This window comes from Scyliorhinus torazame, chromosome 1, assembly GCF_047496885.1.
Source record: "Scyliorhinus torazame isolate Kashiwa2021f chromosome 1, sScyTor2.1, whole genome shotgun sequence".
In the NCBI taxonomy this organism is placed as follows: Eukaryota; Metazoa; Chordata; class Chondrichthyes; order Carcharhiniformes; family Scyliorhinidae; genus Scyliorhinus; species Scyliorhinus torazame.
The window spans coordinates 81,613,213-81,628,695 of NC_092707.1; positions in this window are offsets into that span (position 1 = coordinate 81,613,213).

The following is a 15,483-nucleotide window of genomic DNA, read 5'->3' on the forward strand; positions in this document are numbered from 1 at the left end:
AATCCACCTAACCTGCACATCTTTGGACTGTGGGAGGAAACCGGAGCACCCGGAGGAAACGCACGCAGACACAGGGAGAAAGTGCACACACAGTGAACGAAGCCGGGAATCGAACCTGGGACCCTGGAGCTGTGAAGCAACTGTGCTAACCATGTGCTACCGTGCCTCCCTCATGAGAGATTGGACAGGCTAGGACTGTTTTCTTTGGTGCACAGGAGACTGAGGGATGATCTTACAGAGGTGCATAAGATAATGAGAGGAATGGATAGTGTGAATGCACTCAGTCTTTATCCCCAGGATTGGAGAATCGAGAACCAAAGGGCATAGGTTTAAGTTAAGAGGGGAAAGAATTAATGGGAACCTGAGGAGCAACCTTTTTACACAGAGAGCGGTACTTATGTGGGATGAGCTACTGGAGGAAGTCTTGAGGCAGGGACATTAACAACATTTAAAAGGCATTTGGGCAGTTACACGGATAGGAAAGGTTCAGAGGGATATGGGCCAAATGCAGGTAAATGGGGTTAGCTTTGATGGGATTTTGGTTGGCATGGACCAGTTTGAGCCGAAGGGCCTGTTTCTGTACCACAGATTCTATGATTCTATGATAAGGTGGTATTTGACCAGCTGGTAAAGGTAAGTGTGATAATGCATCCACATTGGCATGATTTCCAGATTGACAATATTTAAACTCGTAGGAATGTGCAGTGAGTGTTTTTTTTAATTTAAATTACCCACTTAATTTATTTTCCCAATTAAGGGGCGATTTAGCGTGGCCAATTCACCTACCCTGCACATCTTTGGGTTGTGGGTGTGAGACCCACGCAGACACGGGGAGAACATGCAAACTCCACACGGGCAGTGACCCGGGGCCGGGATCGAATCAGGTCATCGGCGCCATGAGCGCAGTTAGTATTAATGACCATCATGGAGCCTACTTGCAGCCAACGAAGGGATATCTTTGTGTGGTCCAAATATCTGTTATGGGCCTGTGGTCCATCATGAATGTGAAGTGACGACCATACAGGTATTGGTGAAATTTCCCGTCACCAAATAGATGGGCTTCAGAGTGGTTTCACAGGTCGGCGCAACATCGAGGGCCGAAGGGCCTGTGCTGCGCTGTAATGTTCCATGTTCTATGTTCAGTGCCTCCTTCTCCAACTGAGCAGATAGATTCTGCACATGTTAATGTATGAGATGCAGAAGCTATTGGTCTTTCTTCCCCTGAAGATAGTATATGTGACATCACCACTCCAACACTGTACGGTGAAGTATCATGGGCAAGTTGTAATGGTAACTTTGGGTTGAAATGTACCCATATTTCTGACATTTTCAGTGCTTCTTTTGCTGATTGATCTGCTTTCTCGCATTTTGGTATCCATTGTGCACAACAAGGTAAGTAAGGGTTTGAGTAGTGTTCCAAATTCTTAATGAATTTTCCATAGTAGTTGATTAACCCTTGGAATGACCTCCGTTGAGTGACATTCATTGATCTTGGAGCCTCCATAATGGCTTCCATTTTTTTAGGTACTGTATGTAGATGTTACCGTCAATTACATGTCCAAGATATTGTATGGATGGCTGGAAGAAATCACATTTATCTTTACTGACATGAAGTCCATGCATTTGAAGTTGTTTCAGTGTACTTTCTAATTGTTGTAAATGTTCTTGCTCCTTTGTGCTGGTTATTTATGTATCATTTAGATAACACTGTACCCACTGTAAGCCACTAAGGATCTGATCCATCGAGCATTGAAATAAAGCTGGTGCTGACTTTATTCCAAAAGGCAATCTCTTCTAGCGGAATAGGCCTTTGTGAGTGATGATGGTGAGCAAGTGATGAGATTCAGCTGCCACATTCATTGCAGGTAGGCCTGCAATAGGTCAATCTTGCTGAACCTCTGCTTGGCCTGTGAACAAATCTTCAATCAATGGTAGCAGGTATTAATCTGCACATAGAACCAGATTAATTGTTGGCTTAAAATCTCCGCAGATATGAATTGTACCATCCTGTTTCATGACAGGTACAGTAGGGGTTGCCCAGTGATTAGTAGTGATGGGTTCTAAGACCCACGTTTTCACAAGTCTCAATAAACCCTCTTCAACCTTCAAATGTATTGCATAGGGTGCTGCTCTAGCCTTGAGATATTTCAACTGCCAATTTTCCTTAATCTTCAGGGACACTTGTACACCTTTCATGGACCCCAATGTGTCTTCACAAACACTGCTATGTGTTTCAATTATAATCTATAAGTCTGACTTTGAATCAATTTAGCTGTTGACAGCGATCTAATTTAGTTTAATCCTTTCCAGCTAAGAGCGGTCAAAGAGATCTGGAAAACATCCTCGGACCACATAGAGTGGTAGCTACTGTTTGTCCACTTAGCTTAACGTTAACTGTGATGTAACCTCTCAGCGGCACTATCTCTTCAGTGAAAGTCCTCAAAATCACAGATGAGTGGGCTTAAAAGGCAGGTGATTAAGCTTTTGTTCATAGATAGTCTCAGGAATTAGGGAGGCGGGAACTCCCATATCGATCTCCATTTTATTTGGTTGTCCATTCAGTTTCGGCACTATCCAAAAAGTGTGACTCACCTTTGAATAACTGCATGTTCAACATTAATTCTTCATCAGAATGAATTGATTTAGTTTCATTGCAGTTCTTATTCTTTTCTTCCACATTATGAATTTTCTTAGTTGAATTTGTTTTGTTTCTTCCTTTGAATGAGTTCTGTGTCTCCCTTTGAGTGTTTTCTCTGGAGAAGTTATTTTACTCCAGCAAGCTCTTGCTATGTGGCCAACACTCCCACAATTTTTACATTGGTTATCCTTGCTCCAGCAATTAACCTGTGAACAACCCATTTTGCACAGCGATGACACGCCTGTTGCTGAATACATTTCTCCTGGTTGGCAACCAGTTTATGGATCCTTGTGCATGCACCAAGCTGAGAAGCCTCCTTAGCCGCGAGCTCCATTGAAACCATTGAATATCTAATGCAATCTTCACACTTAGACTTTGTTCTGTTAATAATCTTTAATGGCCTCACTTTTCAAACCACAGATTAAACAATCTCTAATTATGTCATCTGACGAGTTGTCAAATACACAAACCTCTGCAAGTCGCTTGAGGGTTACAACGAACTATACAATATTTTCCCCTTCTAACAGATTCCTTTGATGAAAATGAAACATCTCCACAATAATCAAGGGCTTTGGTGAATAATGATCTCATATTTTCACCAGTTTTTCAGATGTCCTATCCCCAGGTTTCTCAGACTGAACTCAGCTTCTTAGAATTTTTTTTTCTCAACAATTTAGAGTACCCAATTGTTTTTTTCTCCAATTAAGGTGCAATTTAGTGTGCCCAATTCACCTACCCTGCACACCATACACACACAGGGAGAATGTGCAAACTCTACACGGACAGTGAGCTGGAGCCGGGATCGAACCTGGGACCTCGGTGCCGTGAGGCAGCAGCGCTAACCACTGTGCCACTGTGCTGTCCTTGATGCCAATGATTTCTGACCTTCTGTTAATCAGCTGTCGATTGTACAATTGAAGCTGCTCCACTCCAATGGTTTTCTGGGAAAAAATGTTTTTCTTTCTTCTGATCCGTTCCTCATCATCAGTTTTCTGTTCATAAACTGTTGTATCTTCAGAGTAACAGTAAAAAAGAAAAAGTTTGTCATAGAACATGGGTTTGATGCAAGATTAGCAGAGGTTTATTGAACTGTACAAGGTTTGGTATTAGACTAGGCAAAAGCCCACAAGGTCGCCGATGACTTAAGTCACGTGACTCCATTCTTGAAGAGACATTGCACAGAGCTACAATAAGCCCCATATATAACAACATCAACATGCATCTCCATAGAGTGAACAAATGAATGAATGAAATAGGTTGTATTGGACATTCTCAATAGCTTGATGGGTAGATGTACTGCTGATATGATGGTGAGTCATGCAGGCACTGAATACCTCAGGTTATTCCATGGTCTGTGTTGGGTTGTCTAATATCAGCTGGGATTGTGATCGGGGATTGCAATTACCCTCATCACCCCTGGTCTAAGGAATAATTAGCCGAGGTTCCTGCCCATCCCTGCTGGAAAATGTCCAAATGGGGGGACATCGGGTATGGTATAATTAGACTATGTTGCCATGCCGAGTAGCCTGATAGCTTTCTTTAAAATTACCATTTGGGTAAAGGTACAGAGATCAACTCGCATCCATGAAATCACATGGCACCTTGGCTTGGTTAGTTAAAGCAAATGCCCAGTCAACTGGAGATCCAGGATTCGAATCGCAGCAGAGTCTGTACATTTAACATTTATTTACAGGGCTTTCTTTATCTGAGGGAGCTTTCGTCAATGAGGAACCTTCTTAATTGAAGCTTATGATCTTCAGAAATTCATACGGCAGCAGGACAAGGGTCACAGACTCAATGCTGAGCAGGGGAAATTTAGAACCAACAGCAGGAGATATTTCTCGATGCAAAGGGCAACCATTAGCTGGAACAATTTGCGAGGAAGGATAAATGAGATCTGATCTGGAGACTCATTTACGAGTCATGTTTTAATGGGAGCTGTCAAAATTGTATTCTGGAAAGGTGAAATAAAATGTGCAAAAAGGCTGCCCTTTGGCTAAAAGCCGAGATCATGATCCTGCATGAACTATGAGAGCCGACTCCACTGTCAGGAGTTTCGGGAATGGAGCACCGCTCACATGCAGTCCTTATCAGGTAACCTCCTCTAGTCCTACAACCCTTTAAGATTGTGGCATGCCACCAATTCTGGTCTCTAATATCTGGGTATTCCTCCCTACTATCCACCTCTCTACCTATGTCTCTGCCTTTAAGATACTCCTTAAGATTTTGTTCAAGCTTTTGGTCAGTTGCCCTAATATCTCTACATGTGGTTCAGGAATGACACTCAGTGAGCCACCTTGGGGTGTTTCACTATGTTAATGATATTACATTAATGCAATCTGTTCTTGCTGTTGTATTTCCTCCCACTTCAGGTATCATAGACTTGCAATTTCCCAATTAGTACTTCATGTGACCACTGTTCGGCACTGAGCATCCTGTCAGGTGGAAGTACCTTTAAGTAATAGGTGTTTATCAAATACCTGCAGTGATGTCAGTGTGTGGGTGGAGCTGGGCTGGATGTCTGTCTTTTACATTTGTCCTTGAGCTGGGAGCAGCAGTGTGTCTTAGTTTTGTTTTCAGAGTTGGAGAGCTGCATTCACAGCAAGAAGATGTTATGATCTCTCTCTGCAACCTAAAGAATGTCTCCAAATCACTTGATGATTTCAAAGTTCTACCTGTTTCTGTGGAGAATTTAAACCTGCTGTCTTTATTTTAAAAGGGTTTAACTTATGGATGTTGTTTGGGAAGGTATTACGGGTTATCTATTGAGTACTGTATCTTTTGGGGTGGGCCAGGGTTGGTAGTTGATAAACTGTTTACTGTGTGTTTATAAAATGTTAACTGGATTCATAGAATAAACATTGTTTTTGTTTAAAAATACCTTTAGATCTCTGTTGCATCACACCAGTAAATTGGACCCTTAACCAAACTCTATTTAAAGTTGTGGGTCAGGTGAACTCCATGGTATACTTTGGTGTTCTCTAAACCCTGGCCCATAATAATCCCAAACCAATCATATTATAATCAAGAATGGAAGGAACAAAGAATTGGGGGAGGGATTCTCCATTTCAAAGTGTTAACGTCTGGGAGTGAATCGGTGGACTGCTACAACAACTAAATTGGCGTTGATTCTGGAGCAATTAATGAGCCATTAATGGGCTAGCACTGGTGCCATGTGGAATTCGATAATTCCAATGAAAAACGGTGCCCGATTCGCTAGAGTCGGGATTGCCACTTGAGTGTTCACCCAAGAAAAGGAGTTTGTGGAAGATAATTCTTGGGTCGGGTGTGTGGACAGTGTGAGTCACGTTGACATCGAAAAGGAGGAGGTATTGGGTGTTTTAAAAGACATTAAGGTCGTTAAGTCTCCTGGGCTGGATGGGATTTACCCCAGCATACTGAAGGAAGCAAGGGAGGAAATTGCTGGGGCCTTAACTGACATCTTTGTATCCTCATTGGCTACATGTAAGATCTCAGAGGACTGGACAATAGCTAATGTGGCACCGCTGTTTAAGAAAGGTAGCAGGGATAATCCAGGAAAATACAGGCTGGCGAGCCTCACATTGGGAGTGGGTAAATTATTGGAGAGAATTCTCAGGGACAGGTTTTATACCCATTTGCAAACAAATGGACTCATTAACGATAGATAGCATGGTTTTGTGAAGGGGAGGTCATGCCTCACTAACTTGATCGAGTTTTTTGAGGAGGTGACAAAGATGCTTGATGGAGGTGCTGCAGAGCGAGATGGTGGCTGCGATAAAGGGGTGGGTGGAGGAGGCGATTGCCCCAGTGAAGGCGGAAGTGTCGAAGACATAGGCCGAGGTCCGGGACCGAGGAGAGAAGCTGAAGGGGATGGAGGAGGCCCTGTCGCAGCACAGTGACCAGTTCACTGCGATGGGTGAGGAGCTGCGGAGGGTGGCGGAGGCTGACAAAGGCTCAGAGCCAAGGTCGAGGACCTGGAGAGCACCGTGACGGTGGCAAAATCTTTGGATCGTGGGCCTGCCTGAGGGGGTGAAGGCCTGAGGTTGACCAAGTACTTTGCGAAGATGCTGGCAGAGCTGTTAGGGCGAGGGGGAAGAACCCTCCCAAAAAGAGTTGAACAAGGTTCATCGGTCGCTCAGGCTGAAGCCGAAAGCAAATGAGCCACCAAGGGCGGTTATAATTTGCTTCCATATGCTCCATATGAAGGAGAAGGTCCTGAGTTAGTGAAACAAACGCGAGAGGTGAAGTGGGAAGGAGTTGGTATTCAAATATACCGGGACTTGACGGCGGAGTTGGTGAGAAGGCCTTCGGATGGGGGAAGGCAGCACTGTACAGCAATGCGTGAGGTTTGGAGTGGTCTACCCTGCGAAGTTAAGAGTGATGCACAACTTGAGGGATTTCTATTTTGAGATGGTGGAGGCGGTGGAGGTGTTCGTGAAGGCCAAAGGTCTGGGACTGAAATGAGAGATGGGACTGGGTCTGGGACTTACACTGAGGGAATGGGGACTGTGTTGTGTCTTTATCTGTCTCTTTTTTTTCCTTTTTCTCTGTTCTTGTTTTGTATTTGATGGAGGGGTTTTGTTATCTTTGAACGGGGTAGTGTAGTTTACCTTTGTTTATAGTTGGTTACAAGTGTATTGGGCTTTGGGTTTATGTTTTTTTCCTGGGGCAGGGTTTTTGCACTGGTGTTCTTCATTCTTCTGGGACTGGGTTATGGAAGAGGGGAATGGAGGTGGGGGGGGGGTGGGAGGGGAGCATGGGTCACCGCACTAGCAAGCCATGTTTGGCTCGTAAATGGAAGTGTGGTGGAGGGAGGGGCAAGGGTCATTGGAACATGGTCAAATAGGTTTCGATGAGCCTGGGAGGTGAGAAAGATGGGGAATGGAATTGATACTTAAATTGAGGGGGTGGGGTGACGAGGGAGAGGGTAGGGCCCCTAAAGGATAAACAAGGTCATCAATGTGCAGATCCACAAGAGATGAGAGAGGTCCAAAATGAATATTTCTCATCAGTATTTACTGTTGAGAAAGGCATAAATGTTAGGGAAATTGGGGAAATAAAAAGTGATGTCTTGAGGAGTGTACATATTACAGAGAAGGAGGTGCTGGAGGTGGTAAAGAGCATCAAGATAGATATATCCCCGGGACCTGATGAAATCTATCACAGGGCGTTGTGGGAAGCAAGGGAGGGAGTCCCGGCCCCCTAGCTAAGATATTTGGATCATCGATAGCCACAGGAGAGGTGCCTTAGGATTGGAGAGGAGAAAATGTTTTACCCTTGTTTAAGAAGGGCTGTAGGGATAAGCCTGGGAACTACAGACCGGTTAGCCTTACTTCTGGAGTGGGTAAATTGTGAGAAGGTATTCTGAGGGACAGGATCTACAGGCATTTAGGCAGGCAAGAGCTAATTAGGGAAAGTCAGCAAGGCTTTGTAAGGGGAAAGTCATGTTTCACAAATTTGATTGAGTTTTTTGAAGGGGTAGTGCAGTCGACGTTGTCTACATGGACTTTAGCAAGGCCTTTGTCAAGGTACCTCGTGGTAGGTTGTTGCAAATGGTTAATTCTCACGGAATCCAGGGTGAGGTAGCCAATTGGATACAAAATTGATTTGGTGACTGAAGCCAAAGGGTGGTTATGGAGGGTTGTTTTTCAAACTGGAGGCCTGTGACCAGCGGTGTGCATCAAGGATCGGTGCTGGATCCACTGTTATTTGTTATATATATATTAATGATTTGGACGAGAATGTAGGTGGCATGGTTAGTAAGTTTGCAGATGACACCAAGATTGGTGGTACAGTGGATAGTGAAGAAGATTATATAAGATTACAACAGGATCTTGACCAATTGGACCAGTGGACCAATGAATGACAGATGGAGTTTAATTTGGATAATTGTGAGGTGATGCATTTTGGAAGATCAAATTAGGGCAGGACCTACTCAGTTAATGGTAGGGAGTTGGGTAGAGTTACAGAACAAAGAGATCTAGGGGTACAGGTTCATCGCTCCTTGAAGGTGGAGTCGCAGGTGGACAGGCTGGTGAAGAAGGCATTCAGCATGCTAGGTTTTATTGGTCAGAATATTGAATACAGGAGTTAGGACGTCTTGTCAAAGTTGCACAAGACATTGGTAAAACCACACCTGGAATACTGTATTCAGTTCTGGTCACCCTATTATAGAAAGGATATTGTTAAACTGGAAAGAGTGCAGGAGAGATTTACAAGGATGCTACCAGGGCTTGATGGTCTGAGTTATAAGGAGAGGCTGGATAGGCTGGGACTTTTTTCCCTGGAGCAGAGAAGGCTTAGGGGTGAACCTATAGAGGTCTATAAAATAATGAGGAGCATCGATAAGGTAAAATTATGAGGAGCATCGATAAGTCAATATCTTTTCCCAAAGGTGGAGGAGTCTAGAACTAGAGGGCATAGGTTAAAGTGAGAGGAGAGAGATACAAAAGAGACCAGAGAGGACATTTTGTTCACACAGAGGGTGGTGAGCATCTGCAATGAGCTGCCAGAGGCAGTGGTAGAGGCGGGTACAATTTTTTCCACTAAAGAACAGCTAGACAGTTACATGGGCAGGGTGGGTATAGAGGGATATGGGCCAAATGCAGGCAAGTGGGACTAGCTTAGTGATAGAACCTGGGCGGCATGGACAAGCTGGGCCGAAAGGCCTGTTTCCGTGCTGGAAACATCTATGACTATATGATACTGGAAGAGGTGTTTGCAAATAGAAGTTGGTGGAAGAATTCTGGGAGGGAGTGGGTAGGCGTTCGACGGTAACAAAAGGTATAGGTGGGTCAAGCCAGAGGGGCAGTGCCCGGGGTTATGATGACGGCGGATAGGAGGGGCCCTCCCGGTCAGAATAGTGACGTGGAATGTGAGGGGGGGAGGGAGAATGGTGAAGAGGTTGAGAGTTTTTGCACATTTGAAGAGCTTAAAGGCAGACGTGGTGATGCTGCAGGAGTCTCTTGTCAGGATGAAGGATTAGGTGGGGATTAGGAAGGGGGAGGTGAGTCAGGTGTTTCAATCGGGTTTTGACAGGAGGGCTCGTGGGTAGCAATGCTGGTGGGCAAGAGGGTGAAGTTTCAGATGGAGACGGTGGTGGCGGATCAGGGGGGCAGGCACGTGATAGTGATGGGGGCGCTAGAATCATAGAATCATAGAATTTACAGAGCAGAAGGAGGCCATTCGGCCCATCAAGTCTGCATCAGCCCTTGGAAAGAGCGCCCTACTCAAGCCCACACCTCCAACCTATCCCCGCAACCCCACCTAACCTTTTTTGAACACTAGGGGCAATTTAGCTGAGTCAATCCACCTAACTTGCATATCTCTGTCTGTGGGAGGAAACCGGAGCACCCGGAGGAAACCCATGCAGACAGGGGAGAACGTGCAGACTCCACACAGACAGTGACCTAAGCCGGGAACCTGGAGCTGTGAAGCATCTGTGCTAACTACTGTGCTACCATGCCCCACCTTGGGGAGAGACAGGGGGCGGGGGGGGGGGGGGGGGGGGGGGGGGGAACTGCATGAGGAGAATTGCAATCCAGAATAAGAAGTTTCAGGAGATAGCTGAAGGAAAGACATGTTAATGATGTAATATAGACCAGTTTAGTCGTAATATTTCTCGATTCCCTCCCTTCAATTGTGTAGGCCTTAACTGGAGGACAGCTGCAAAGGTACACGTGCTGTCCATGTGCTACAATGCTCGAGGGAAGGTTGGTGGCACTGGCATATATGGTCCCAACTGGGATGATGCGGGGTTTGTGAAGGTGTTGGGTGCCATCCAGGATCTGGAGACTCATGAGTTGGTAGTACGGGGGGATTGGAACATGGTGTTGGAACCAAAGGTGGACAGATCCCAGTAGTGCTCGCTCACCCAGCCGGGCGGTAGGGGTGGGACAAAGGGCTCATGAGGGAGATGAGAGTAGTGGATCCCTGGAGGCTCTTGCATCCAATGGAACGGGAGTATTTGTTTTCCTCTCCAGTACACAAAGTGTATTCGCAGATTGACTTCTTTGGGGTGGGAAAGGCACTATTGGCTGGGGTTAAGAGGTCGGAGTACTCACCAATCGTGATCTTGGACCATGCTCCACATTGCATGGATGTGGTTTTGGAGAAGGGATGGCCCAGAGGCCGGGGTGGAGAATGGATTTGGGGTTGTTAGCGGACCAGAGCATCTGTGACAAGATTGGGAAGGTGATCGCGGAGTATGGGGCATTTAATTGCACGGGAGAAGTCTCGGGGTCAGTGGTTTGTGAGGCTCTGAAAGCCTCTCGTGAGGGGGGAGGTGATCTTGTTCAAGGCGAAGGTGGATGGGGTGGAGAGGGAGGAATGCCAAAGGCTGATAGAGGAGATTTTGGAGGTGGATGGGAGGTATCCGGGAGACCAGACCCGGGTCTCTTGGCCAAGAGGAAGGAGTTGCAGGTGAGGTTCGACCAATTATCCACAGGGAAAATGGTGTGTCAGCTGAGAAGGGCAAGGGAGACGGTTTACAAGTATGGGGTGAAGGCAGGGCATATGTTGTAGCCTAAAATGGCTGAGTCCCGATTAATTTGGCCAAAACCCAATGTAAAATGGCTAACCAAAAAGGCTATGGGAAAAGCAGCCAACGGGGCACAAACGGACAGCTGCAGACAGAACAGCGTATTCGGCTCTGGGGAAGTCGGCCCAGACCGATACCTGCGACCATTAGCAGCACATCAACCCAGACATCTGCAGTTTAATCGGCTATCCCCGGGAACAATTGCAACATATTAGCAATTGAATGCCGATCCAGACCTCTCGGCACCAGCAGTGGCCGAGTCAAAGACAGGTGAACGACCACCCTCCGATCAAGGAATCGCCCCATTATTGGAGCATATCGAACCCAGTGATTGGGAACCAGTCCAATCACTTGGGACCAGGGTCAAGGTCCGCCCCGAGAGGCGGGAAGCCCCCGGGAACTATAAAAATAGGGGCCAAGTTCAGATCGGCCCTTCTCTCCCTTCTTCTCCTGCTCGCAACCTTCGCAAGAACCATCGACCAGCAACCGTAAGTCTGACTCCAGCGATCGCTACCCGATAGAGACTCCTAGCCATCGACCTGTATCAGCCTTTGAATCCCGCAGGCCAGACCCAATTCGACAAGCCATTCGTTTCCCTGACCTGGTGGGCCATTCCCAAAAGTTAAGTATTGGCCAGTAGTGGTAGGTAGTAGTCTAGAAAGTAGGATTATTGTGTAGGTATTTATTGCTGTACATAATAAATGACCGTTGATTTTAATCTTACTAAGCGGTGTGCTGTCTTATTAACCATAACTAGAGCTTGAACCACGTGGCGGTATCAGAAAGATACCTGGCGACTCGTGAGCAAAGGTGACAGAATTAGAGCTAATAAATCTAAGGCTAATAAGAGCAACAATGTTGGCCAGCCAGCACCGGAGGGAGGCAGCAGCCAGGGTCATAGTTTGGGTACGGAATAAGGCGGGGAGGTTGGTGGTGGCTCCAGAGCAGATTAATGAAGTATTTGAGGAATATTACAGGGACATGTATAGGTCGGAGCCGCCAGAGGAGGCATGGGGGATGAGAGAATTTCTGGATGGGCTGGAGGGTCCGCAGCTGGGAGAGGAAGATAGGGCAAAGTTGGAGGAGCCAGTGGGGGAGCAGGAGGTGAAAGAGTGATTGGGAGGATGTAGGCAGGGAAGGCGATGGGGCCCAAAGGGTTCGCGGTCAAATTTGATAAGAAATTCAAGGTCACGTTGGTGCCGTTGATGGTGGGAATGTTTGAGGACGCAATGGGTCAGGGGCTCTTGCCACAAATGATGCGGCAAGCTTCCATCTCATTGTTGTTAAAGAAGGTGCCCTTGTACGAACGGGATATGGCGCTCGACTCATCGATCAACAGTTCCAATGTGCCACAGCAAAAAACCGCACCGACCTCCTCAGAAGACAAACATGGGACACAACCGAGTACCCTCCGTCGTCCAGTACTTCCCCGGAGCGGAGAAACTACAACATCTTCTTCGCAGCCTTCAACACGTCATCGATGAAGATGAACATCTTGCCGAGGTCATCCCCACACCCCCACTACTTGCCTTCAAACAACCACGCAACCTCAAACAAACCATTGTTTGCAGCAAACTACCCAGCCTTCAGAACAGCGACCACGACACCACACAACCCTGCCATGGCAATCTCTGCAAGACGTGCCAGATCATCGACATGGATACCACCATTACACGGAGAGCACCACCCACCAGGTACGCGGTACATACTTGTGCGACTCGGCCAACGTTGTCTACCTCATACGCTGCAGGAAAGGATGTCCCGAAGCGTGGTACATTGGCGAGACCATGCAGACGCTGCGACAACGAATGAACGGACATCGCGCAACAATCACCAGGCAGGAATGTTCCCTTCCAGTCGGGGAACACTTCAGCAGCCAAGGGCATTCAGCCTCTGATCTCCAGGTAAGCGTTCTCCAAGGCGGCCTTCAGGATGCGCGATAACGCAGAATCGCCAGGCAGAAACTTATAGCCAAGTTCCGCACACATGAGTGCGGCCTCAACCGGGACCTGGGATTTATGTTGCATTACATTCATCCCCCACCATCTGGCCTGGGCTTGGGAAATCCTACCAACTGTCCTGGCTTGAGACAATTCACACCTCTTTAACCTGGGGTATCCCTATCTCTGGATCTGTAAAGACTTAATTACCTGCAAATGCACGCATTCTAAGCATTGTCTTGCATCTTTGAATTTGTCTATAAATATGTTTCTGGAACATACCTCTTCATTCACCTGAGGAAGGAGCAGCGCTCTGAAAGCTAGTGACATGGAAACAAACCTGTTGGGCTTTAACCTGGTGTTGGAAGACTTCTTACTGTGCCCACCCCAGTCCAACGCCGGCATCTCCACATCATGTTAAAGAAGGACAAAGATCCGGTGGAGTGTAGGTCATATAGGCTCATATCTCTGCTGAATGTAGATGCCAAGATACTGAAAAAGGTGTTGGCATTAAGGTTGGAAAGGTGTCTTCTAAAGGTGATTGAGGAGGATCAGACGGAGTTCATAAAGGGAAGACAGCTGTTCTTGAACCTGAGTAGCTTGTTGAATGTGATCCTGTCTCGGGCGGAGGGAATGGAGATGGAGCTGGTGGTGGCACTGGATGTGGAGAAAGCGTTTGATCGGGTCAAATTGAACTATTTGATGGCGGTACTGGAAAGATTTGGAATTGGGCCAAAGTCTAAGGTGTGGGTGTGGCTGTTGTATAAGGAGTGATTGGTGGGTGTGCGCATTAACAACATGAACTCAGGGTACTTTGCATTAAACAAGGGATACGAGGCAGGGATGTCTTATGTCCACTCTTCTGTTCGCATTGGCTATAGAGCCCTTGGTCATTGCGCTGAGGAGCTCAGAGCTGTGCAGGGGTTTAGTAAGGGGAGGTGGAACATAGGGTGTCCCTACATGCCAATGATCTGCTATTGTATATTTCAGAACCGAGTGTGTCGATTGGGAGTATAATGAAACAGCTCCAGAGATTCCGGACTGAGCGTGTCGATTGGGAGTGTAATGGAACAGCTCCAGAGATTCTGGACCGAGTGTGTCGGTTGGGAATATAATGGAACAGCCCCAGAGATTTGGGACCGAGTGTGTCGATTGGGAGTGTAATGGAACAGCTCCAGAGATTCGGCTCCGAGCGTGTCGATTGGGAGTATAATGGGACAGCTCCAGAGATTCGGGACAGAGTGTATCGATTGGGAGTATAATGGAACAGCTCCAGAGATTCCGGAGTGAGTGTGTCGATTGGGAATATAGTGGAACAGCTCCAGAGATTCGTGCCGAGCGTGTCGATTGGGAATATAATGGAGCAGCTCCAGAGATTCGGGACCGAGTGTGTAGATTGGGAGTATAAGGGAACTGCTCCAGAGATTCGGGACTGAGTGTGTCGATTGGGAATATAATGGAACAGCTCCAGAGATTCGTGCCGAGCGTGTTGGTTGGGAATATAATGGAACAGCTCCAGAGATTCCAGACCGAGTGTGTCGGTTGGGAGTATAATGGAACAGCTCCAGAGATTCGGGACTGAGTGTGTCGATTGGGAGTATAATGGAAAAGTTCCAGAGATTGGGAACGAGTGTGTCGATTGGGAGTGTAATGGAACAGCTCCAGAGATTCAGGACCAAGTGTGTCGATTGGGAGTATAATGGAACAGCTCCAGAGATTCCGGACTGAGCGTGTCGATTGGGAGTGTAATGGAACAGCTCCAGAGATTCCGGACTGAGCGTGTCGATTGGGAGTGTAATGGAACAGCTCCAGAGATTCCGGACTGAGCTTGTCGATTGGGAGTGCAATGGAACAGCTCCAGAGATTCGGAACCGAGCGTGTCGATTGGGAGTATAATGGAACAGCTCCAGAGATTCGAGACTGAGTGTGTCGATTGGGAGTGTAATGGAACAGCTCCAGAGATTCGGGACCGAGTGTGTCGATTGGGAGTGTAATGGAACAGCTCCAGAGATTCGGGACCGAGTGTGTCGATTGGGAGTATAATGGAACAGCTCCAGAGATTCTGGACTGAGCGTGTCGATTGGGAGTGTAATGGAACAGCTCCAGAGATTCCGGACCGCGTGTGTCGATTGGGAGTGTAATGGAACAGCTCCAGAGATACGGAACCGAGTGTGTCGATTGGGAGTGTAATGGAACAGCTCCAGAGATTCGAGACTGAGTGTGTCGATTGGGAGTGTAATGGAACAGCTCCAGAGATTCGGGACCGAGTGTGTCGATTGGGAGTGTAATGGAACAGCTCCAGAGATTCGGGACCGAGTGTGTCGATTGGGAGTATAATGGAACAGCTCCAGAGATTCTGGACTGAGCGTGTCGATTGGGAGTGT